The sequence below is a fragment of the Muntiacus reevesi genome, chromosome 3 (genome assembly GCF_963930625.1).
Source record: "Muntiacus reevesi chromosome 3, mMunRee1.1, whole genome shotgun sequence".
NCBI classification, from domain to species: Eukaryota; Metazoa; Chordata; class Mammalia; order Artiodactyla; family Cervidae; genus Muntiacus; species Muntiacus reevesi.
The window spans coordinates 269,884,490-269,910,023 of NC_089251.1; the positions used below are offsets into that span (position 1 = coordinate 269,884,490).

The 25,534-nt window shown below is 36.2% G+C and overlaps 1 pseudogene; it reads right to left on the reverse strand.

The window, feature by feature from the left end:
- Nucleotides 1–22,158, reverse strand: part of LOC136164262 (adenomatous polyposis coli protein-like) — a 46,080-nt pseudogene extending 23,922 nt beyond the window's left edge.
- Nucleotides 22,159–25,534: the final 3,376 nt, after the last annotated feature.

Below are 25,534 nucleotides of genomic sequence, written 5' to 3' on the forward strand. Positions count from 1 at the left end.
GTGATGGACAGGAAGGCCTGGTGATCTGTGATTCATGGGGTCGCAAAGAGTTGGACATGACTGAGCGACTGAACTGAACTGAAGGTAAATAATATTTTCTATTTAAGACATTTTACCATGTCCAATTTTCACCATGAAAACATGCTGAAGAAGAAATACTTTTAGTAGCTCTCTAAAGATTCTGCAGAGATGAGTGATTACTTCTATATCAGACACCAAATACATCCTGGCATTACAGAAACAACAAAACTATCTACACTTATTAGTTTCATAATATTTCATTGTTTTCCTCTCTCTATATAACCAGCTCCCCCTCACCAATAAAGTCCCAAGTCAAAATTTTTAATATTTAGAGGGTGAAAACAGGAAAATATACCTAACATTCCTCTTCACAGAACTGTATTTCTGTATTGCTATTAGGTCACTAGACCCTGTAATCAAGTCTGCACCTTGATGACTGCTTCCACAATAACATTTGTGCTTTCGTTACTCAACATAAAATGGAAGAAGTCAGTAGCACTTCTTTCCATTCTCTGTATGACAATCTTGAATATTTATGAAATTAAATAAAATGCAACATGCTTAATTGTTCAGGCATATAGACATGGTATGACTTTTGAAAAACTGATATAAAAATTATTTAGTAATATAATTTGATATATATATTGAAATACCATGTAGAATCAAACCCCATACTCGCCAGAGACACTCAGAGGGCTCAAACAAACTTTATGTGCACCAGGACCCAGAGACTCCACAGAGACGGAGACAGAACTGTGTTTGGGTGTCTCCTGTGAACATGTGGGTCAGCAGTGGACTGCTGCAGAGGCAGGGGCTCTGAGTACAGTAGACCTGAGTATGGCATAAGCTGTCTCAGAGGAGGTCACCATTAACCCAACATAGAGCTGCCAGAACTCACACAGGACTGGGGAAACAGACTCTGGGAGGGCACAAATAGAACCTCGTGTGCACTAGGACCCAGGAGAAAGGAGCAGTGACCCCACAAGAGACTGACCCAGACTTGCCCATGAGTGTCCAGGAGTCTCTGGCAGAGGCAGGGGTCGGCGGTGGCCTGCTGCAGGGTCAGGGGCACTGGATGTAGCAGTGCAGGCATGTGACCTTTTGAGCGAGGTCGCCATTATCTTCACTACCTCCACCATACTTTGGCCTCAGATAAATAACAGGGAGGGAACATAGCCCTGCCCTTCAACAGAGGATTGGATTAAAGGTTCACAGAGCATGGCCCCGCCAAACAGAACAAGACCCAGTTTCCCCCTCAGTCAGTCTCTCCCATCAGGAAGCTTCATAAGCCTCTTATCCTGATCCATCAGAGGGCAAACAGACTCAAAACCACAATCACAGAAAACTAACCAAACTGATCACATGGACCACAGCCTTGTCTAACTCAATCTAACTATGAGCATGCCTTGTAGGGTCAACCAAGATGGATGGGTCATGGTGGAGAGTTCTGACAAAACATGGCCCATTGGAGAAGGGAAAGGCAAACCACTTCACTATTCTTGCCTTGAGAACCCCAACAACAACATGAAAATGCAAAAAGGCAGGGCACTGAAAGATGCACTCCCTGGGTTGGTAGGTGCCCACTATGCTCCTAGAAATAACTCCACAAAGACTGACGAGATGGAGCCAAGCAAAAACAACATTCAGTTGTGGATGTGATGGTGACGGAAGCAAAGTCCAATGCTGATAGAGCAATACTGCATAGGAATGCTAGGTCCATGAATCAAGGCAAACTGGAAGTGGTCAAACAGGAGATGGCAAGAGTGAACGTCAATATTTTAGGAATCAGCAAACTAAAATGGATTGGAATGGGTGAATTTAATTCAGATGACCATTATTACTACTGTGGGAAAGAATCCCTTAGAAGAAATGTCATAAGTCAACAAAAGCACTCGAAATGCTTGGGTGCAGTCTCAAAAATGACAGAATGATCTCTGTTCATTTCCAAGGCAAACCATTCAGTATCATGGTAATCCAAGCTTGTGCCCCGACCGGTAATGCTGAGGAAGCTGAAGTTGAACGGTTCTGTGAAGACCTACAAGACCTTCTAGAACTAACACCCAAAAAAAGATGTCCTTTTCATTACATGGGACTAGAATGCAAAGTAGGAAGTCAAGAAACACCTGGAGTAACAGGCAAACTTGGCCTTGGAGTACAGAATGAAGCAGGGCAAAGGCTAATAGAGTTTTGCCAAGAGAACACCCTGGTCATAGCAAACACCCTCTTCCAGTAACACAAGAGAAGATTCTACACATGGTTTTCACCAGACGGTCCACACTGAAATCAGACTAATTATATTCTTTGCATCCAAAGATGGAGAAGCTCTATAGAGTCAGCAAAAACAAGACCAGAAGCTGACTGTGGCTTAGATCATGAACTCCTTATTGCCAAATTCAGACTTAAACTGAAGAAAGTAGGGAAAAACTACCAGACCAATCAGATATGACCTAAATCAAATCCCTTATGACGATGCAGTGGAAGTGAGAAATAGATTCAAGAGATTAGATCTGATAGACAAGACTGCCTGAGGAACTATGGACGGAGGTTCGTGACATTATACAGGAGACAGGGAGCAAGACCATCCCCAAGAAAAAGAAATGCAAAAAGGCAAAATGGTTGTCTGAGAAGGCCTTACAAATAGCTGTGAAGAGAAGTGAAAGGCAAAGGAGAAAAGGAAAGATACACTCATTTGAATGCAGAGTTCCAATGAATAGCAAGGAGAGATAAGAAAGCCTTCCTTAGTGACCAATGCAAAGAAATAGAGGAAAACAACAGAAAGGGAAAGATGAGATTTCGTCAAGAAAATTAGAGATACCAAGGGAATATTTCATGCAAAGATGGGCACAATAAAGGACAGAAATGGTATGGACCAACAGAGGCAGAATGTATTAAGAAGAGGTGGCAAGAATACACAGAAGAACTGTACAAAAAGATCTTCACAAACCAGATGATCAAAATGATATGATCACTCACCTAGAGCAGACATCCTGGAATGCGAAGTCAAGTGGGCCCTAGGAAGCATCATTACGAACAAAGCTAGTGGAGGTGATGGAATTCCAGTTAAGCTATTTCAAATCCTCAAAGACGATGCTATGCAAGTGTTGCACTCAATATGGTAGCAAATTTGGAAAACTCAGCAATGACTGCAGGACTGGAAAGGGTCAGTTTTCATTCCAATCCCAAAGAAAGGCAATGCTGAAGAATGCTCAAACTACCACACAATTGCACTCATCTCACATGCTAGCAAGGTAATGCTCAAAATTCTCCAAACCAGACTTCAACAGTATGTGAACCATGAACTTCCAGATGTTCAAACTGGATTTAGAAAAGGCAGAGGAACCAGAGATCAAATTGCCAACGCCTGCTGACTCATCGAAAAAGCAAGAGAGTTCCAGAAAAAACATTTATTTCTGCTTTATTGACTATGCCAAAGCCTTTGACTGTGTGGGTCACAACAAACTGTGGAAAATTCTGAAAGAGACGGGAATACCAGACCACCTGATCTGCCTCTTGAGAAATCTGTATACAGGTCAGGAAGCAACAGTTAGAACTGGACATGGAACAACAGACTGGTTCCAAATAGGAAAAGGAGTACGTCAAGGCTGTATATTGTCACCCTGCTTATTTAACTAATGTGCAGTGTACATCATGAGAAATGCTGGGCTGGATGAAGCACAAGCTGGAATCAAGACTGCTGGGAGAAATATCAATAACCTCAGATATGCAGATGACACCACCCTTATGGCACAAAGTGAAGAAGAACTAAAAAGCCTGTTAATAAAAGTGAAAGAGGAGAGCGAGACAGTTGGCTCTAAACTCAACATCAAAATTAAGATCATGGCATCTGGTCCCATCACTTCATGGCAAATAGATGGGGGAAACAATGGAAACAGTGACAGACTTTATTTTTTGGGACTCCAAAATCACTGCAGATGGTGACTGCAGCCGTGAAAGGAAAGACGCTTGCTCCTTGGAAGAAAATTTATGACCCACCTAGACAGCACATTAAAAAGCAGAAACATCACTTTTCCAACAAAGGCCCGTCTAGTCAAAGCTATGGCTTTTCCAGTAGTCATGCATGGATATGAGAGTAGGACTTAAAGAAAGCTGAGTGCCGAAGCATAGATGCTTTTGAACTGTGGTGTTGGAGAAGACTCTTGAGAGTCCCTTGGACTGCAAGGAGATCCAACCAGTCCATCCTAAAGGAAATCAGTCCTGAATATTCATTGGAAGGACTGACGCTGAAGATTCAACTCCAAGACTTTGGCCACCTGATGCGAAGAACTGACTCATTTAAAGACCCTGATGCTGGAAAGACTGAAGGCGGGAGGAGAAGGGGATGGCAGAGGATGAGATGGTTGGATGGCAACACTGACTTAATGGACATGAGCTTGAGTAAACTCCGGGAGCTGGTGATGGACAGGGAGGCCTGGTGTGCTGCAGTCCATGGGGTTGCAGAGTCCGACATAACTGAGCCACTGAACAGAAGTGAACTGAATAGTTCAGTATGAATTCAGGACAGCTCTCAAGAAATTAGGAATAGAAGGTAAATTCCTTAACGTGATAAATGGTATCAAAAACCTTAAGTAAACAGCATACTTAATCGTGAAATTTCAGAATTCTCTTTAAAGCCAAGGTGAGATGAAGAAGACCAATTATCATTGCTTTATTCAAAGATGTATTACATTTCTTATATAATACAAAGAGGGAAAAAAGGACTGGAAAAGACAAAACTGTCATTACTTGGAGACAATTTAACATCTAAATGAAAAAATCCAAGAAAATCTTAAACTACTGAGACAATCTAACAAAAGAGTTCAGGAAGAGTCCTGGATACATCAAATTTAGTAATGTAAACTAGAGAAAATTCCATTCACAATAGCAACAAAAACTAAGATATCTAGGAATAAATGAAAAAAAAAAAAGATGTGTAAGAGGATCATGAAGAATATGGACTACAGAGAATGAGATGTTTGGATAGCATCACAGACTCACTGGACATGAATTTGAGCAAACTGTGGGAGAAAGTGAAGGACAGGGAAGTCTGGTATGCTGTAGACCATGAGGCTGTAAAGAGTTGGACATGACTTAACAATTGAACAACAAGGGTTTTATGAAGAATGTTATAAAGCTTTTCTGAAGGGCATAAAATAAGACCCAAATGAATGAGATACAAAACGAGTAACAGTACCTAATATTTACTTGGAATTTGCTAAACTCCAAGGGTTTTATGCATATTAACTCATTTAATCCTTACATTTTTTACAGGGAATCATTTTCTACATTTTACCAATGAGAAAACTGAGGCAGAGTTTAAACAAGATCACTGTGCTGATAAGTGACACGGAATTAGAATCCAGAGACCAATCTTTCAACCAAGATCCAATCTTCATACTGTAAAGATATAAATTCTCCTGAAATTAATTTATAAATTCAATGTATAACTAATCAAAAGTCAATAAGGTTTTTCCTTGAAGAAAATAAGCTGATACTAAATTTCAAATAAAAGAGTAATGAAACAGAATATAAACACATTTTTACAGACGTAAATAAGTAGGACTCATACTACAAGACTTAAGATTAATAAAATTATAGCAAATAAAACAAGTGTGGTATCCAGAGAAGCTAAAACAGACTAATGGAACAGAGTTCACAAATATTCAGCAAATACAACTTCTCAAATGCCAAAAACAGCATTACTAATCCATGGGGAAACAGAGATGCATCCAATAAATGTTAATGGAAAATTCTGTTAACAACATAAATATATATCTATCTGTGTGTATCTGTATGTCTGTATATATCACTAATTATATAATTATTGAATAGAAATTATACTGCATATAACATATACTATATACACACATTTAAAAATCATATGCATGAGTGTTTATATATATATATACATAAAATTAGATTCCTACCTCTAAAACTAAAAGATGATGCTATGAAAGTGCTGCACTCAATATGTCAGCAAATCTGGAAAACTCAGCAGTGGCCATCGGACTGGAAAAGGTCAGTTTTCATTCCAATCCCAAAGAAAGGCAATGCCAAAGAATGCTCAAACTACCTCACAATTGCACTCATCTCAAACGTTGGTAAAGTAATGCTCAAAATTCTCCAAGCCAGGCTTCAACACTACATAAACTGTGAACTTCCAGATGTTCAAGCTGGTTTTAGAAAAGGCAGAGGAACCAGAGATCAAATCGCCAACATCCGCTGGAACATCGAGAAAGCAAGAGAGTTCCAGAAAAACATCTATTTCTGCTTTATTGACTATGCCAAAGCCTCTGACTGTGTAGATCACCACAAACTGAGGAAAATTCTGAAAGAGATGGGAATACCAGACCACCTGACCTGCCTCTTGAGAAACCTGTATACAGGTCAGGAAGCAACAGTTAGAACTGAACATGGAACAACAGACTGGTTCCAAATAGGAAAAGGAGTACGTCAAGGCTGTATATTGTCACCCTACTTATTTAACTAAAGTGCAGTGCTCGCTTTGGCAGCACATATGCTAAAATTAACTAATGTGCAGAGTACATCATGAGAAACGCTGGGCTGGATGAAGCACAAGCTGGAATCAAGACTGCCAGGAGAAATATCAATAACCTCAGATATGCAGATGACAGCACCCTTATGGCAGAAAGTGAAGAACTAAAGAACCTCTTGATGAAAGTGAAAGAGGGCAGTGAAAAAGTTGGCTTAAAGCTTAACATTCAGAAAACTTAAGATCATGGCAACTGGTCCCATCACTTCATGGAAAATAGTTGGGGAAACAGTGGCTGAGTTTATTTTTTTGGGCTCCAAAATCACTGCAGATGGTGATTGCAGCCATGAAATTAAAAGACACTTACTCCTTAGAAGGAAAGTTATGACCAACCTAGACAGCATATTAAAAAGCAGAGACATTACTTTGCCAACAAACATCCGTCTAGTCAAGGCTATGGTTTTTCCAATGGTCATGTATGGATTGTTGGATTATAAAGAAAGTTGAGTGCCGAAGAATTGATGCTTTTGAACTGTGGTGTTCAAAAGAGAAGACTCTTTTTTTTTTTTTTATTCCCCATCCCGATCCCCTCTCCCACCTCCCTGGAGAAGACTCTTGAGAGTCCCTTGGACTGCAAGGAGATCCAACCAGTCCATCCTAAAGGAGAGCAGTCCTGTGTATTCATTGGAAGGACTGATATTGAAGCTGAAACTCCAATACTTTGGCCACCTGATGTGAAGAAATGAGTCATTTGAAATGACCCTGATGCTGGGAAAGATGAGGGCGGGAGGAGAAGGGGATGACAGAGGATGAGATGGCTGGATGGCATCACCGACTCAATGGACATGGGTTTGGGTGGACTCCGGGAGTTGGTGATGGACAGGGAGGCCTGGCGTGCTGCGGTTCATGGGGTCGCAAAGAGTCGGACATCACTGAGCAACTGAACTGACTTACTGACCTCTAAAACATATATAATAGCAAATCTGAGATGAATTAACGATCTAATTGAAAAATAAAACATTAGACTTACTAGAAAAAAATAGGGTATATTTAAAGATAGGAAAAGATGTAAAAATAGGTTGAAGAAAGCACAAATATGACAATATAACTAATTTAGCATTACAATAAAAAATAATTTTTTGTTATCATTAAGCAAAAGTAGGTAACAGATTTGGCAGGGAACAGTTATGAAATACATCATGTATAACAGATGGGTATTAAGAGTATATTAAAATATCTCTCAAATATAAATGAATAAGACATCTAACAATATGAAAAAAACAGCAAAAAGAAAATCTTAAAAGTCTAATACATATATGAAAAGATATTCAACTTCAGTAGCACTCATGAAAGTATAAACTAAATGACAAGATAATGTTTCATATGCTCATTGATTGTTAATTATAAAGTTTGACTCACAATTTCTGAAGGAAAAAAAGAAAACAAGAGTCAAAGGAAACAGAATTCTCATATACTCCTGGGAGAAACGCAAACTGATAAAATCATTTTGAGGGCAATCTGGCCAACACTATTCAGAACACTCCTACCTTAGGACCAGCAATTATGCTTTCAGGTATGTGTACCAGAGCAGAGGTCAGCAAGTTAAGGCTTGCCAGTCATCTGTTTATGAATCATGTTTTACTGAAACACAGTCATGCTCATTTGCTCATATACTGTTGTCTATGGTTGCTTTCTTGCTACAAAGGCAGAGTTGAGTAGTTGCAACAGACCACATGGCTGACAAAGTCTAAGCTACTTACCATACAGCCCTCTAAGAAAAAGACTCTTGACCTAGAAAAACTTTTGTGCACATTTATAGGATATGGATAAGTATGTTTATCAGAGTTGTTTCAACAGTGAGAAATTATAAATCACCTAAATATATGTCAAGCAGAAAACAGGTAAAGCTACACAGAACTATGTCATCCATGTATTTATAAAACATTACAGCAGCACAGAAGGATAAGTAACTTTCGTTCTACCAATCCCCAACTCCCAGAAAAAGCTCTTATGAATAAGCTGATGTACATTTATCCAACCTTTTCTTACACGCATAGAGGAGAGTAGGGAGCACCATACTATGAGCCCAAATTTGTGTTGAACAAATAAAGAAACAAATAAATAAATAACCAAACTGTTAATGGAGACAGGCAGAGACTAATTCAAATAGGCATGGGCAAGAGTGGATTTTGTTTCAATTTCCCCAAAACTGTTCCACAGTCATTTGTATGTGTTTTATTGGTCATCTGCATTTTCTTTTCAATAAACTGAATGATTACATCCTCTGCCCATATAAAAAGTTGTCTTTTTCTTCTTAGTTTGTAGAATTCTTACAGTACAGGGATATTAAACCTTTCCCCCTTGATGTGTCACAAATAGTTTCCCGTATTTTTTTTTCCTGCAGGATGAATGCTTTAAAATTTTACAAAATAAATCCTGTCCCCTCCTATTGCTTTTGAGTTTCCATTCTTAATTAAGATCTCTCTTGTCCTATATTTTCTTCTATTAATTTTATTTTTTACATTTAGATATTTAACTCACCTGTAACTCTTCATGTACAAGATGTGAGGTAGGGATCTAATTTAATTTCTCTACTACTAGATAGGGCTTCCTTGGTGGCTCAGTGGTAAAGAATCTGCCTGCCAATGAAGGAGATGTGGGTTCAATCCCTGGGTCAGGAAGATCCCCTGGAGAAGGAAATGGCGACCCATTCCAGTATTCTTGCCTGAGAAATCCCATGGACAGAGAAGGCTGACGGCCTACAGTTCACAGGGTCACGAAAGAATCGGACACGACTTAGTGACTAAAAAACAACCACCACCAGAAAGGTTCCCAGTTATCATCTATGTTCTCACTGAGTTATTTACCATTCCCCCCCCCCCAAACTTGCAACTTCTATCATTAAAAGATTCCAGATTTTCTTACATCTTTTTCTAGTCTCTATTCTGTTCTATTTGCCTATGTCTATTCCTGTGCTATTAATATCATACTGTGATTACTGCAACACCTTTACAGCAAATTTTACCAAATGGTAAGGTAAATCCTCACTCACTATAATTTTCTTAAATACTTTTGGAAATTCTTACTTTACAAACTTAAAAATCATTTTTCCGGGCTCTAAAAAAATTAAGATTATGACTAGAATCATATTATATTTCTATATCAACTTTTTAAAGAAAGACATTATTAGGATATTAAAATCTTCTCACCCAGGGATCTTATTTATTTTTAGCAACAGAGACATCAGTGGTTTAATGGAAGGGGGATCTTACACACCTGAAACAAAGTCCTGGAGTGATACCCTACCATGTGTGACGGATGGCAGGCAGGACACGCAGCAGGCTTCCCTCTTGGGTGGAAGGGGAGAGTGCCAGTTACACAGTGATGTCAGGCTGGCTCATCAGTTACCAGGGAAAGCCACAGAGGGGGAATGCCCTTCACTGCCCCAGTGATCAGCACAGACAATAGCTGGGGCCAGGGGCAAGTGTGTGGGAAGGTCAGGCTTGTATGCAGGGTGCAGGGGAAGCAGGCACTCACAGGATGTACAGACAGCAAGAGTGGTCTGACTACTCACTTCACTCCTCCATACCCTGCAGGACCTTACAATCTTAGTTGGCCCCTCTTCTGTGATATCCCTGGCATCGCTGCAACCAGATAACACAAATACAATGCAGAGAGCCACACAGGCTTTTCTACTTCTAGGGCCCCATAGTGTGTCCTTTAGCAATTTTATATTTTTCTTCATGTGGTCTGTGTTTGGTATTTTAAAATTTCCTGTCATTATGAAGAGATCATTCTACCCAATTTCCATTTCCAAATGGTAGTCATTGCTAATAGAGAAACCCTAATGTATCTTAACTCCAGCCACCCTACTGAGTTCTCTCATTAGCTGAAAAACTTTTTGGCTCTTCACCATGGTTTTTCTAGGTAGACAACAATGTAGTTTACAAATGACAATTATTTGCTCTCTTCCCTTCTAGTTGGAAAATAGTGCAGTAGTTAAACAATTTGTTTTCTTTCTACCTGAATTAGTGGAACCTCCAAACAAAGTTAAGTAATAGTGATGAGAGCAAGCGGCAAACCATGTTAATGACTGCAAAGGTAATAATCTAATTATTTCTCTATTTTCTCAATCTAATATAATGTTGGCTTCTGTTTCTGGTACATGATTGTTTTTAAAAAAAACTTTCACTCTATTTTTATTTTACTTGGAATTTTTATCCATCTTTTCCTTGCAAAGGAGGTAACACATTTTTTTCTCATGGCCTCAGGCCTTCTTGGAATTCACTTTCATGTTCGTTAGCTGACCATTCTAGTCTTACGTGCTGAGTCACTCAAGCAGAGTTATGAGGGAGAGAATTACTATGGACAATTATTTTCATTATTCCCATTACCTAATTATTAGTGTTTGTAAGAGTTGCATACTACTAATGTAATAATTTAATAACTACCCAAATGGTGGACACTGCAATCGTCTCTCTCTCTCTGTCTTACAGTGTTGTGATGAATAGCATAAAATCCATACTTATATTCTTGCTGCTTTAACTCGACATTCCTGGAGGACATATTCTGAGAGTCTTACAGAATTACTATGTCAGAGGGTACAAACATTTTAACTTTGACAGGTAGTGCTACAGAGTCCTTCAGGACTGTACCAGTTTATTCTTACAACAGGCAGACAACGATGCTTCATATTACAATCTCTCAAAATCTCACCAGTATTACATGACACTAAACTTTAAAGCTTTTGCCAGCCTGATAGGCAGAAAATTAACCAACCAAACAAGAAACCACCACCACAAACAAAAAACAACATTATTGTATGTTACTTTTCCCTGATAACTAGTGACGTTTAAGTATATTTTAACAATGATTTATTAACCACTTGTACTTTTGTGATGGGACTACTCATACCTTCTGATTATTTTCCTCTTTGGTTGTCTTGTTTTCAATTGATTTGTAGGTGCTCCCTGTATATTAGGGATAGTAACTCCTCATATGTACTGCAAATACTTCCATTTTTGCTTTGTGTACAATATCTCTTTAGCCCTAAGCTTAATATATTTCCAGAATAAATGAATGTTTGCTGTATTTGTAAAATATGGACTAAAAATTCCTTAGAATATTAACTAGCAAAAGAACACTATATTCCAGAACAAAATTAAAATGAATACATCTGCACATATCTGGACAAAATGGCCAAGAAAGAACTCAGGTTAACCTGTTCTAGAGTAAGCTGTCTGGAATATACTTATTTATATTTATACATTAATACAGACATTTTCATATCAACATCTCATTTCTTAAGAACCTCTAAAAGCAAACACATTAACAGATATAGAAAAACATGTATACAGTATTCCATAAATTCACATTCTAAAAACGTAAATTCATATAAACCAGAGTAAAATTTCTCATAGTTTTTCTATCAACAAACAAAATCTGCCTGGTATTTTAAAATAATTTCATGAAAACACCAACTGTTACAAATACTAAATCTGTATTAATTGTATCATATAATTTAAAGTATCTTTGGAAATTCATTATATATTCTTGATTCCATACCACTTATATGGTGATAAATACCTTCTCCCAATATGTAACTTATCTTTTCACCTTTTTATTTTCTTCTTTTGGCCGTGCCATTTTGGCTTGCGGGATCTTAGTTCTCTGACCACAGACTGAACTCAGGGCCTGGCAGTAACAGCACTGAGTCCAAACAAATGGACAGACAGGGAATTCCCAAACATGCTTTTTCCCCTTTTCATTTTCTTTAAGGTACCTAATATAAGATAAATTCTTAATTTTAAAATAGTAGAATTTTACCAGTCTTTATAATTAGTCTAATGTCTTAAGAAATCCTTTCTTATGCCAATATTCTTTCTTTACATAGTTGAGGGTAGAAACATGAGAATGTTCTCCATTCAATTTGTTTCTCTTCCCAAGGTTCTTTTTATATGTTTCTCTCCTCGAATGAGACTTTCCTTTTTTCATTACACAAACACAGAAGTAAAAATCTCAAAGGATAACTGAAGTTAGCTAGCAACTAATAAGATGACCAGAATTGAATTCTTCTTCCCTCTTATAATTCCAAGGCATAGCAGAACAGTATCCGAGAATTGAAATATGAAGGCAGAATTATGTGAATACTGGTTATGCTTCCCAGCAGCCATAGTAAACTATTCTTATTTTGAACTAGTGCCAAAGTAAAGATAGACTTTAAAAAATCTTTAAGAATAAAACTTGACCAAAGTTAACAGAGCTGTAATTCATTAGATTCTTCATAGAAATCTAGCTACTACTGTTTCATAGTTTAATAATAAATATGTTACCTGTGCTCGTTTTTCCATATCCTGGCAACTACCTAGTTGTTCTTCCATTGCAACTCTGATTTGCCTTGCCTCGTATTCCAACTGCCTTCTGGTCATATCTGTTTGTAAGGAAAACTAAAACCACAAGTAAAATGGAAATGTTAATATCTTGTGTTTATCAGTAAAAATAAAAAAGCATATAAGTATCCATAAAGAAAATGAATAAACAAATACATAAGTTATCATAAGAAAGTTATTTTTTACTCTAAGAAGTCCTAAAACTTGATGATCACTGCTAGGCTCAGCCTGGCTTTCTGATGTGAAGTGAAGAGTTGAAACACTTTTACTGCCCCACAGTCACAAATAGTTTTAATTAAATTGTACTAGCTCTTTAAAATATATATATTTATCTAGTTAAGGTAAGCCTATTTTCAGTTACCTTACAATTCTTCTGCCCTGAAGAAGCACTACTTTGAACTGTTAAAAATTAGAATATTAATGTGGACAAAATAGAAAAATCAAGGATCAGGTCCATCATCCTTAAGTTTATACCTCACTTCAGGATTCTTATGTACATGGAGACTAAATAGAGAGAACTTTCCCACATGTAAAATAAAGAAGACAGAATAAAGAAAAGCTTTTATATAAAAATAAGTTGCAAGATAACACAAACTTTTTGGTAAAAATATAAATATGAACCAAAGTTGAAACAAACCAAAAAAAGTACTTCTTCATGGAGTGGGTGTTAGTGCATTCAAAACTTTATTAGCCCTCTTAACTACAATTCCAGATGTTGTGGTAACTGCTAGGTATAAAAAATGAAAAAAGGAGAAGGCAAAGAAACTTACAAAGACATGCTCCAAGGCTAAAAGAACAGCTGGACAAAATAATGAGTGACAGTTATAACAGACCACGAAGGGAATAAGGAAGTGCTGTAGATTCTTCATGCTCTGTAAGTCCAATAAAAAGCTGCATGTGGGCAATTCCCTGGAGGTCCAGGGGTTAGGACTCCACACACTCACTGTCAAGGGTGAAGGTCTGATCCCTGATCAGAAATGTCTGACTCAGAATAGCATTCTGTAGGCCTAAGAATCCCAAAATGTGTTGTCAGGTTAAGTTAGAGAAGCTTTCACCCTTTCCCCTTGCAATATACAGACGACATATGCAGGATGCGTTCCTATAGGCATATCTACATTATGTGTTGCAACACAGTTGAAATAGTCTCCATGCTGTGAGTCATGTTATAACTACACTTATTTGTCCTCCACTTCCAAAAATCCCTTGCGCAAAAGGTTGAAGATGACACATTATATTACAATAACGTGGTTTATATTTGATGTTTTAAGCAATGCCTGGTAACCTGATAAGTATTTCTATATGAAAGCATTCTTAACCTGCCTTCCCAATATAAAATAAAAATTTTGTGAATTTAAAAATATTTATGAAATATAAGCAATTTACATTTGCTAATGTTGCCTAATGGTCTATAATGTCTTACATATCCTCTTAAATAAATGTGACTGACTATATGGTAAATTAATATGGGAATGAGCTGACAACTGATCTTTGTTTCAGGTATTAACCAATTGCTCTTGAACTGTTTCATACACAACTGCATGCAGACAGCTAGACTCTAAATACTGTACATTTTAATTACCAAAGTGAATGTTAAGCAAAACAGTGCTTTAATATTAAGAGCAACGATCCCTCCAAACCCTACTGAGTTCCTAATCCTCATACGTCCACACTCTCTATGAACTGTTCTTTCACTTGTGGTGTCTCCTTAGCTCCCAAAATGATGTTAACGACATTGTCAGGAAGGGAGATTCTTTCCCTCTCACAACCTGGATAAGTTTGTGCTCAGGAGGCTGACCACTGAAGTTTCTAGTTCTAGCTCCCGCCAGACAATGCCCACCCACGCAGGAATGTGATTAACTGCGTGTTCTGGAAAAGGTTTTTCCTTCATTGTTACTTTTTCTTTTATAATGTCCTCTCAAAACTATTAGAAAATGAAAAATCTAAGCTAAGAGTGGAAGATTAATTTTAACTGGCCTATTTCTAAAAAATTGTTTTAAAATTTATGGGTAACAGTTAAAATAAAGTCTTATTTAAAATTATTAATGTATTTCAGAAATGTTCTTATACGTGTCACCCCATGAATAGAACAGTTGACTTGGAGAGCTTGGGTGGGGAGGGAGAGGCTGACGGAATTAAGTTATTTTTTACATAGTTATATTAGCAAAACAAACAACTTTTAGTGCTTGCAAAAAGCTCTAACATCTGTGCCAACAGCTACTGTCATTTACAATAACTAGAATAGGACTCAGGTTATCTCAAAGATACCTTCACTGCAAAAACCATCTGGCACAAGTCCTGTAATATAGTTCAAAAAACAGACAGACGGTAATAAACATTTCTACAGAGTATCTTTGGTAATTCAACACGTCAAATAATAAAACACCTAGTTGAATCCTGAATCTTTTAGTTTTATCATCTCTACATACAAAATTCATTGACTATATATTTATGTTGAAGTTGGATAAAACATATTACAGTTTACAAATAACTATATAGTTATAAACTTATATACACTTTCAGATATAAAAATAAGTTATTTTGTCAAGTTACTTACATTTTCAGTTAAAGGAAGGCTATCTGTTCTTTTAGTGAGATTCTGAAGTTGAGCATAATACCAGTCTTTTTCCTTTTCTTCTTTGTCAAGGTCAGCAAGAAGCAATGATCTGTTTTTCAAAAAAAAGTTAAGTTTACACAATGCTAATATGGAGCACATAACAGCAACTCTCATAAGCTATAACTGTAATGTTTTCTATTTAAAGTAATATAATAAATAAGTGAGAATTTTACTAATTTTAGATTTCTGAAGGTGGGACTTAGATTACAGTCATTAAAATTTGAATATTAAAAGTTTTAAACTTTTTCAGCTAAATAAGATGGCAACCATTCTTACTAGAATATTTACATTTCAACCAAATGCTTTCTTCACATTTAGAGTCTGCGAATTTGATGTTGGTATACAGTTAAAAGTATAGATTTAATAAAACTCAAATATAAGAATAAAAAGTATAATAAAGGAGCAAAGAAAAGCAGTAATTATGCAAAAAATAAATTTAGAGTATAGGGAACTATTGCACGTAGCTTTCAGCTTCTTATTAGTCAAAATAAGAAATATATTATCACTGTGTGGTAACAGGAGGTTGTTCTGAGGGAGAGAGACATTTTCTTAGGCTTGAAATCTGAAGATGAACTTGTTACATAATTTCTGACAACCCAATCGATGATGTCCTCAATAACAACCTATATCAATATTCTATATCAATACTCCGTATCTGATCAATATAAACATAAATGCAAAATAAAGGGTTAAGAGGAAAAAATCAGTAGGTACAAGAAGTATATATGATCTATGTCCTTTTTTGTGACTCCTTCCCTAAGCGACCACTATTATTCTCTTATATTTATTTCCAGAGACATTCTATAAAAATGAAAGAATATATGTGTACATATGTACATGTACATTTTAAAACATAAATAATAGCATATTATTATCTGTGCTGTCTTATAACTTTTTACCACTTAAAAGTCTATCTTGGAGATCATTCTTGTACCAGAATATAAAAAGGTCCTATGTGGTTTTTTGCTAGCTGCAAAGATATTTATGAATCCATAAAAGAATAAATAATAACTGGTTCTATGTTAGAGGGCATTTAGGGTCTTTCTAATCTTTTGCTATTATAAACAGTGCTTCATTGAATATACTTATATATAACTTCATTGTACAAATATGCAAGCATGTGTAGATGACAAATTCCTAGGATATGTAAACTTTTAACTTACTGTCCTTACTAGATATTGTACCAATTTATGCTTCTGCCACCTTTGACAATATAAATGCTTCATCAAACCTTTTAGATTCTTTTACATTTCTAGGGTTTAAAAAATGGTATATCATTATGGACTTCCTTGTTTTCAGCCACACTGCACAGCTTGTGGGATCTTAGTTTCCAGACCATGGATGGAACCCCAGCTCATGGCATTAGAAGTGCGGAGTCCTAACCACTGGACCAAAAGGGAATTCCCTATCACTATGGGTTTGTTTGTTGTTGTTGTTTTTTTTTTCACTATGGTTTTAATTTGATTTCTTTTAGTATAGGTAAGTGTAAGCATTTTTCCAAGTTTAAAACCCATTTTTATTTCCTTTTCTGTGACTTTTTCTTATTTATAGGACCTCTTCTGTATTAAGAATGATAGTACTCTGTCAGCTATAAATATATTTTCTCAGTGAATCACTTGAATATGAGGATATTTTTTATTACAGCTTCTGGGCTTCACTCTTACCGAGTCATTCCCCACTCTGACTCTGTTATTAATACTTTAAAATTCTATTTGATTGTATTTTCTTGATGAATAAGTATGCATGTATGTGGAAGGTTCTACTCTTGCTAAACTTTCCATTCTTTACTGAGAAGCAACTTAAAAAATAAGAATAAGCCTTCACTTTTTGCTGCGGCAACCTCAGTAGTGGGGGAATTCATGGGAAGAAGCCAGCTCCTGGTTACGATGTGCCAACCTGGGGCAGAGGTGCTGACCAATGAGAAGCTGCCCTCTCCCTTCCATTTTTGACAACAGGAGCAGGAGAAAGCAGTGCAGAAATCCTGAACCCCTTCCACAGGCTGGGTATTACCACTAGCAAAAACATGAGATCTGATCCTATTTTTTTAATGATCCCTGGTGAGCACCTGCAGGACCCACCAGGACCAAGGCAAGGGAACAAGGGACAGAGGGAGATGCTATTTCTTCTGATTAATCTTCAATAAATTGGCCTATTTAATCAATTAATCAAGATCTGGTGCTAAAAGTGCTCAAATGAATAAGCTAATTTTAGTGATGGTACTGGAGTGAGAAAAACGTTAAGGAGAATAGGGCCAAGTTGTTGCTATCAAGTTTTAAGACTGAACTCTGGCAAAATACTCTTGGGAAGCCAAAGTCAAGAGCCAACATGGTAACAAGTGGCTAACTGATAGGAACTGATCTTATAACTCAAATCACTGTATTTAAGGCTCAAAACTGAAACAAGGCACAGACTCAGAAGCTGGTGGGTCTTTGTTGTTTAGCATATTGAAGGTGTATTTAGTGACTGTCAACAGTCTTCTTTAAAATGTAAATGTTAGCTAGGAAGTTAGACAGAAACAAGGGGAGGCCTGGCTGAAAGGGATGCAAACTGATCTCTGACCTCCATCCCAGACACACCCATGAGAGCTCACAGATGCTACAAAATAACCACAGAGACTTTTCAACACATGGGCCCTGGGCACACAGTGGACAGAAAACCACCATAGGGACTTCTCCAAGTAACTTTAGGCAGTTAGGGGACCATTAAGGGCTCATGAATATTCTACATCTAATTATAAGATGGCATTAGGCGAAGACACATGGGAAGGCATAAACAACACAGCCTGCTGTTATATAACTTGAAACTGTCAATTGGCCTTGAATGTTTGACCATTTGCATTCCTCTCATTGATTGGTGGCGGGTACAAGCCCTACTCTGCACCAGGCATGTCCAAAAGGAGGAGACTGGACACATAAAAGAGGACCAAGGGAAGATGAGGAGGGCTCCTTTGGGAGTATCTTACTAATAAAAGGTCTGTCCGCTTGAGCTGAACTGAGCTGTAACTTGCCTGATGTTCTATACCTTTTGGTCCATTGCTCCAAATTTTTGCTGCAATGAGACAAGAACCAAGGAAGATAAATACACTGATCTGACATAAATTTCATGTCTTCTTAGTCCTCTAGCTAACTCAGGATCATCTAGAAGAACATGGCACATGTATCAGGCATTTAAATATTTGTTAAAAAGTATTACTGGCTAATGTGACAATAACTATTTGGGTGTATCAGACAAAAGTACTAAGGAGTTTTTAAAAAATATCTAATTTCATCCTCACAACATCTTTTAACTGGAAAACTGAGGTTCAAAAAGGTCATGGAGCTTCCCTGGCTGCAGAGCGGTTAAGAATCCTCCTGCCAGCGCAGGGACTCAGGTCTGACCCCTGGTCCTGGAAGATCCCACATGCCCAGAGGGTAACTAAGCCCACGCGTCACAACCACTGAAGCCTGTGCTCCCTAGAGCCCATGTGGCAGAACAAGACCCCATTCTCTGCAACTAGAGAAAGCACCTGTGCAGCAAGGAATACCCAACACAGTCAAAAACAAAAATAAATTAAGAAAAAAAAAAGGGTATGCATCTGGGCTTGAGTTCTGGCTTGAGTGTTTTCTAACACTTACGTCACTTAAACTTACTGTATCTATAGGTAATACAGAGAACAAGGAAAAAAAGATACAGAGATAGTTCTCTGACTTAAGGGATGTCTAGAAAGAAAGAACAGAAAAACAGAGGGGGTAAAATCATCAAAGAAATAACAGAATTTTCAAAAGTTGAAGAAAATAAATTTCCAGATCAAAAGGGCACAGTGAGTAGTATCCAGTATGATGAATCAAGAAAACACATATCAAGGTACTCTAAAAACTTCAGAAAAATGACTTCCTGCAAAGGAACGTGAATTAAGACTGATATGCAATTTCTCATCAGTGACACTGATTATAAAGAAGGAAAATGAGTTTGAGCCTAGACCTAGCCAAACTATCATTCAAGTACAAGAGCAAAACACAGATTTTGTCCCATAAACAAGGGCTAAATCTACCTTCAAACAACGGTGGGAGCCAGGAGGACACAGGGTATTGACAACTACATACACACACACTCTTTGTGAATAAAATTAGGCCTTTATCACATAAAGCAAAGTAAGTTCTTAGGAAAACTGGCATGCTCACATGCCTCTTGACAGAGTTCAAAGGGGACAAAGCGATGGAAGAATGTACACTCCAATTAGCTTCTGGTTTTTCAGGACACTGTTTCCTAGACTCTCAGAAAGAGTCCTGGTTCAAGATATGAAACAGAGATTCACTGAAACTCAAGAGATTAAAGAAAGCTTAACACTATTTCTGGCCCATGATTATTGTTATTTTTAGAGATGTACACATCTAAAACCAGAGAGAAAGTAGTAAAAGGTCTTTTGCCTCTCAATGAGATATGCTGGGTATTTTCCATATGTTAATATCCATTGTTCATAACTCCACAAGGTAGAACCATATTCCTATTTTACAGAAGGAAATGACACAAAAATTTAAAGACTTGACCAAGATCCCAGAGAATTTATACATTTGGACATTTATGCAAATTAACATTTATACATTTGAGTATTTCTTGAAAGTCTAATAGAACTTTTAGGAATATCAATATAATATGGTATTAATCATGCAAAAGGAATTTATAATCTCATAGGACGTACAAAAATACTTGACCAAGTGCTTGGTAACTATATATTCTGATACTTGTAGTGTGATGATTTTAACTTCAAGAAGAAAAGAATTAACACACTAGCTCTTAGAAAGGAGAACTGATTCTCTATCAGGCAACATTTTTTTAAGAAACCAAAACTGATAAATTGCTTCATTTGTGACTCCTTGAAATAGGTCTTTAATAATGGAAACCAGTCACCTTATACTAAATCTGGTAGTCATTTAATTCATTTGAAAAGATAACCAAAAAGTCAATCAAAACGCATTACATATTTTAGCCACTGTGATTATGCATACTATTCGTACATTATTCACTGTACAGAGCATCTGAGCACTGGAGTCCCAAGAAGCTGCCTCCTTCACGTTTTCAGGTGTAAGGTAAGGACGCCCAGTAATTCATCACTCTGAGACAATGAATGGAAAATGCTCTCTAAGTGCTGCTTGTGATCCTCCAACACACGCTTCATAACTCCTATTCTGTATTGCCACAAAACGACAAAATCTAGCAAAAATTGGAGCATAAAAGTTTACTACTTAATGAAGAAATGTTACCTCTCTTTTTCAAGTTCTTCTAAATAACCGGTATTTTCTCTGCTTCCATTTACAAACCCTCTTCATGGAAATGAACCCATAGGAACGGGACTGCACTCTCCTGAGCGACTAGATACAGATCCTTCTCGGCTTCCGTAAGAATGGAGGGACATTTTTGGACCGTAGTTTCACTCCAGGGAAATTACTGCTATCTAAGTTAAGTTCTAAATAAAATACAGACAAGTTTTTAATAAAACAACTGCTTTAAGTGATCTAAAATATTGCTAATGTATTATATTATCTTTTAATAATGAAACCTTAGGTTCACATTTAGCCCTCAAATTTTAAACCATTTTATAATTGAAATACATTATATATATATCACATAAAGTATGCAGGAGTACTAAATTATTGCAGTTATTGAGCAGCAGATCTATACAGGGACAGAAGAAATCCTTATCTCAAATGCTGATGACCAGAAAAATTCACTGACTACTGGTTCTAAAACAGAAACGTCCTGAAAAAAAAAAAAAAAAAAAACACCAGGTCAAAGCACTTATAAAAGGGTACATTTGTGGTGGTGACCATCTTGCAATATACACAAATATTGGGTCATTAAAAAATAAAAAGTGTTCACCTTTTGGTTTAGAGGCCTGCAACTATAGATTTCTATCAGAGAAAGCCACAAATGTATATGAGTGAATGAACAATTATTTATGAACAGAATAGCTAAACTTTCCCTCCAAGATAGCTTGAGTCAGTCTGGTGGGGAAAAAGTATGTTAAAGAAAAATTAGACAGAATGTGCTTTCTTAGATTCCTACTAAGTAATAATATATTTGGGGATCCAAAAGTAATTTCTCTGCCCATCTTCAATTACAATTAAAACTTACTGATTTGACATTTGAATTTTTAAGTGATAAAACAAGAAAGACATTCTTTTAAAATTCTATTTAAAATGGCTTAAAATCAGTGTTGTGTGTATATAAGTGCAAAGATAAAGCACTTCTATTCTGAATGGAACAAAGAAGGGCACTGACTCCTTCAAATGAAGCAATGGGTCCAGTCTATAGCATAAAGCTTAATAAAGGCCTACTTAATGACTGGCAAAAGAGCAATGCGTTTTAGAAAGAGCTGAAAATTGTCAAGAAAGGTATCTAAAATAGTTTATTTAAAGGCAGTTAAATGTTATAACTGAAAAAATGACAAGCAAATAGACTTTTTACGTATTTGTACTTTAAAAATTACATCCTAATGCATGAGGCTAAGAAAATCCAACACCAACATTCTAATCAAGAGAAGCTGTATTTGGACACACACACCTAAAGCTGACAACTGGAGCTTAAAAAAATTACTTTAAAACACTTTTTAAAAATTTACCTTTAAGACGCTCTAATAAATCAATCTGTCCAGAAGAAGCCATAGCTTCATCTTCAATACTTCCTTGTAGTTGTTTAAGTACTTCCTGTAAAAAAGAACACAGTATCTCAATATGACGAAATTCTAAATGACTTTTTGAAGATATGATTTTAACTTTCTTGGCATTTAGGTCTGCTGGGGGAAAAAAGTTATTTCAGATCTATCTGAAAACATATAAAATGCAAAGTACTTTACATATATTACCTATTACTAATTATAAATAATAAATTACAGCCCAACAACAACAGTGATACTTTGTGGTGATGGTGATTACAAATAGTCTCCATACAGTATACACGAATAGTTAAGATATTTGTAACTTCTGAAATAACATAACAAGGTGGATTACTCTCATTTTTCAGACAGACCAACTGAGACTCAAAAGATTTGCTGAAGACAGAAAAACTAAGCTTGTACCAACATGGCCATGAAAGACAGCAAATTAACACATTTAACACCCCAATAAATACCAAGCAGTTATATACTAAATTTATATACATTCTACTACATTGATTTATACTCAGCAGTTAAGTGACTGTATGCTGTCTCCTGACTTTTGGTCCATTGCTTCCTTTCCCATCTAAAGCCTTCTCTCAACAAATTTTTGTCAGAGGAGGTCAAAAACTTTCACTTTCTACTAGTTTTTCTGTATATTCCTTAACAATAATTTATACATATTTTTACATTTTACATATTCTGAGGCATCCCACTCTAGTTCACAGCAAAATCTTTGCTGGCCAAGTAGGATTCCAAATGCAAAACAATGTATTTGAACAGTTACAATCCTATAGCTATGGGCAGTGTTCCTCTATGTGAAAAAGGATCCATAAATAGATTGAAAAGAAAATCTGTCAAAAAGAGTAAATATAGTAAAGACTATGTCAGTGGTTTACCTTGATAGTGACATTAGAAGCATTAAGAAAAGAATTCCTATGTTAACAATAAGAAATAGCCTGTGACCTTAATGATCTGACCTTCAAATAAAGACCATGTTGGAAGTTAAAAGGCTTAGACAAGTAGATGTGGGAACGTGGAGGTGACTGTTATTTATAGTCAGAAATTGTGTCAGTGTATCACAACTGTGGGATAGGAAATAAATTTGCACAGGGATGTCTTTCTTGAATGAATGTAGATTACTATAAACATCAGGACACAATTCTCTTCCACAAAGTTTGAGAATTACCACTGAAAACTACCTGCAGTTTTCAGGATCCTGGGTCTCCTTCCATCCACTGCAGCTTGTAATTCAAAGATCTTTTAATCTTATCCTATTTCTTACAATTCGCAGGCTCACAATTCAACAGCTACCTTTCTCAAGGAACTATCAGTGGTATGCATTCTAGGCTTAATATCTCTTATTAGCCATCTCTTCTCTATTTTTATGTCATTATCCTGACTATTGACCCCACCAAAACTACTAAAATAATCTCCTAAATGGTCCTACCTTGCATAGAACTAACAGATTAATAAGACTTTTAAAGCACAGCTCTGATCAGGTCTTTCTTTATAGATGATCCTTCTCTACAGCCTATCATCAAGGTGTTAACAGTGAGTATTCTATAGAAGTTGGGATTACAAGCAATTTTTGTTTTTGGTTTCCTCATTTTAAAACAACAGATATTATCAAAACAAATACTGTTTTCAGAAAAAGTACAAGCATTTAAGAATTCAAAAGCAACAATTAAAAGAAATCCCTGTATATGTCATAGGACATATACTTAATTTTTGAAAATTATATGTCATAGTATATATGTCATAGGACATATACTTAATTTTTGAAAATTAATGGCACATTATTGGTTTTTAAAAAACATATTAAAAAGAAGGAAAAATTAAAATAACACCAACAACAGAAATGAAAAGGCGATGTACAACAATAAAGGATTAAATAAATTTATGGCATTAGCCGAACAACGGCATATTATACATCTGTGAAAATACTATAAAATACTTAATGACATGAAATGATAGCTATACTAAATTAAAAAGCATGCTGCAAAATATGATCCCATTGAATGCATGCTTGCATAAAATGCAGAGAGAAAAATATACACATTATCAAAGGTTACCAACATTAAAAAAATGTTTTTAAATGGGTGAGCTTGATCTCTTTCTGTCTGTATTTCCTAAATTTTAAAGATAGTGAATATACATAACTTGTAAGTTTTAAGTTTCTGTGCATATGGCTAGAAGTCTATTGATAAAAGCAATAACCATAAAGTAAATAAAATTATGGAAATTTATAAAGTTTAGAAAATTAAAATTTCAAAGCATCTATCTTGGAAAAGCTACTTATTCCAATGTGTTCTCTTAAATTATTCTTGTAAATTCTGAGTTATGAATCTCAAAAATACGCAGTTAATTTATAGATCCAGTTACTTTGTCTCAAGATGACACCACCCAGCATGACTACATTACTATTTTCTTGTGAACAGTTTGTGTCTATTCCATAATAAAAATTAAGATCATTTCTTTTCTGTTTTACTGAGACAGAACATACATGTGAAAAGCACGCCAATCTTAAATTTCTTATATAATCCAAGTATCCATGTAATTGCCACCCAGGGAAGACACAAAACATTTCCAGTATCACAGAAGGTTCCCTTTTGCCCCTTATCAATCAGTATTCATTCTCCAGAAGTAATCAGTACTCTGATTTTTGTTATCAGTTAGTTGGCCTCCTTGTGAATTGCATATAAATGAAATTATACAGTATACAGCCTTTTGTGTCTCGTGGTTTTTGCTCATCAAAATCTCTATGACACTCATCCATGCTGTTGTATGTATCAGTTATTTAATACTGTGTAGTTGTCCACTGTATGAATAGATCTGCACTGATACATCCCTTATCCTTTTGATGGGCATTTGGGTTGTTGCCAGTTTGGAGGCTATTGTGAAGAATGCTACTATGTACGTTCTTGCACTTATCTCCAGGTGGACACACGTACTCACTTCTCTTGAATATATATCTGGAGGTTTAAACCCTGAGTCACAGTGATTAAAAGAAACTGCTGAGTGGTTTTTCAAAGTGTTTGTGCCATTTTATACTCCTACCAGCAAGGTTTAAGTTTGAGTCTTCTTAATTATAGGTTCCAATTCTCTGTTGAGATTTTCTGACTCTTTATCCACTTAATCCATCATTTTTATCAAAACATTTAAAATAATTATGTTAAAATCCTTGACTGTTACTTGCTTACAACATGTGGATCATCTTGGGATTTGCTTCTATTAACTATTTGTTCTGTTGGTTATCAGTCATTTTCCTATTTCTTTGTATTTCTTGTAACTTTTAACCGTATGCCAGTCATTATACATACAAGAGCAGGAAAGACTTGAGATTAGAGTTTCCCTTACAGAGTTTGCCCTTTCCACCACTGGGGTCT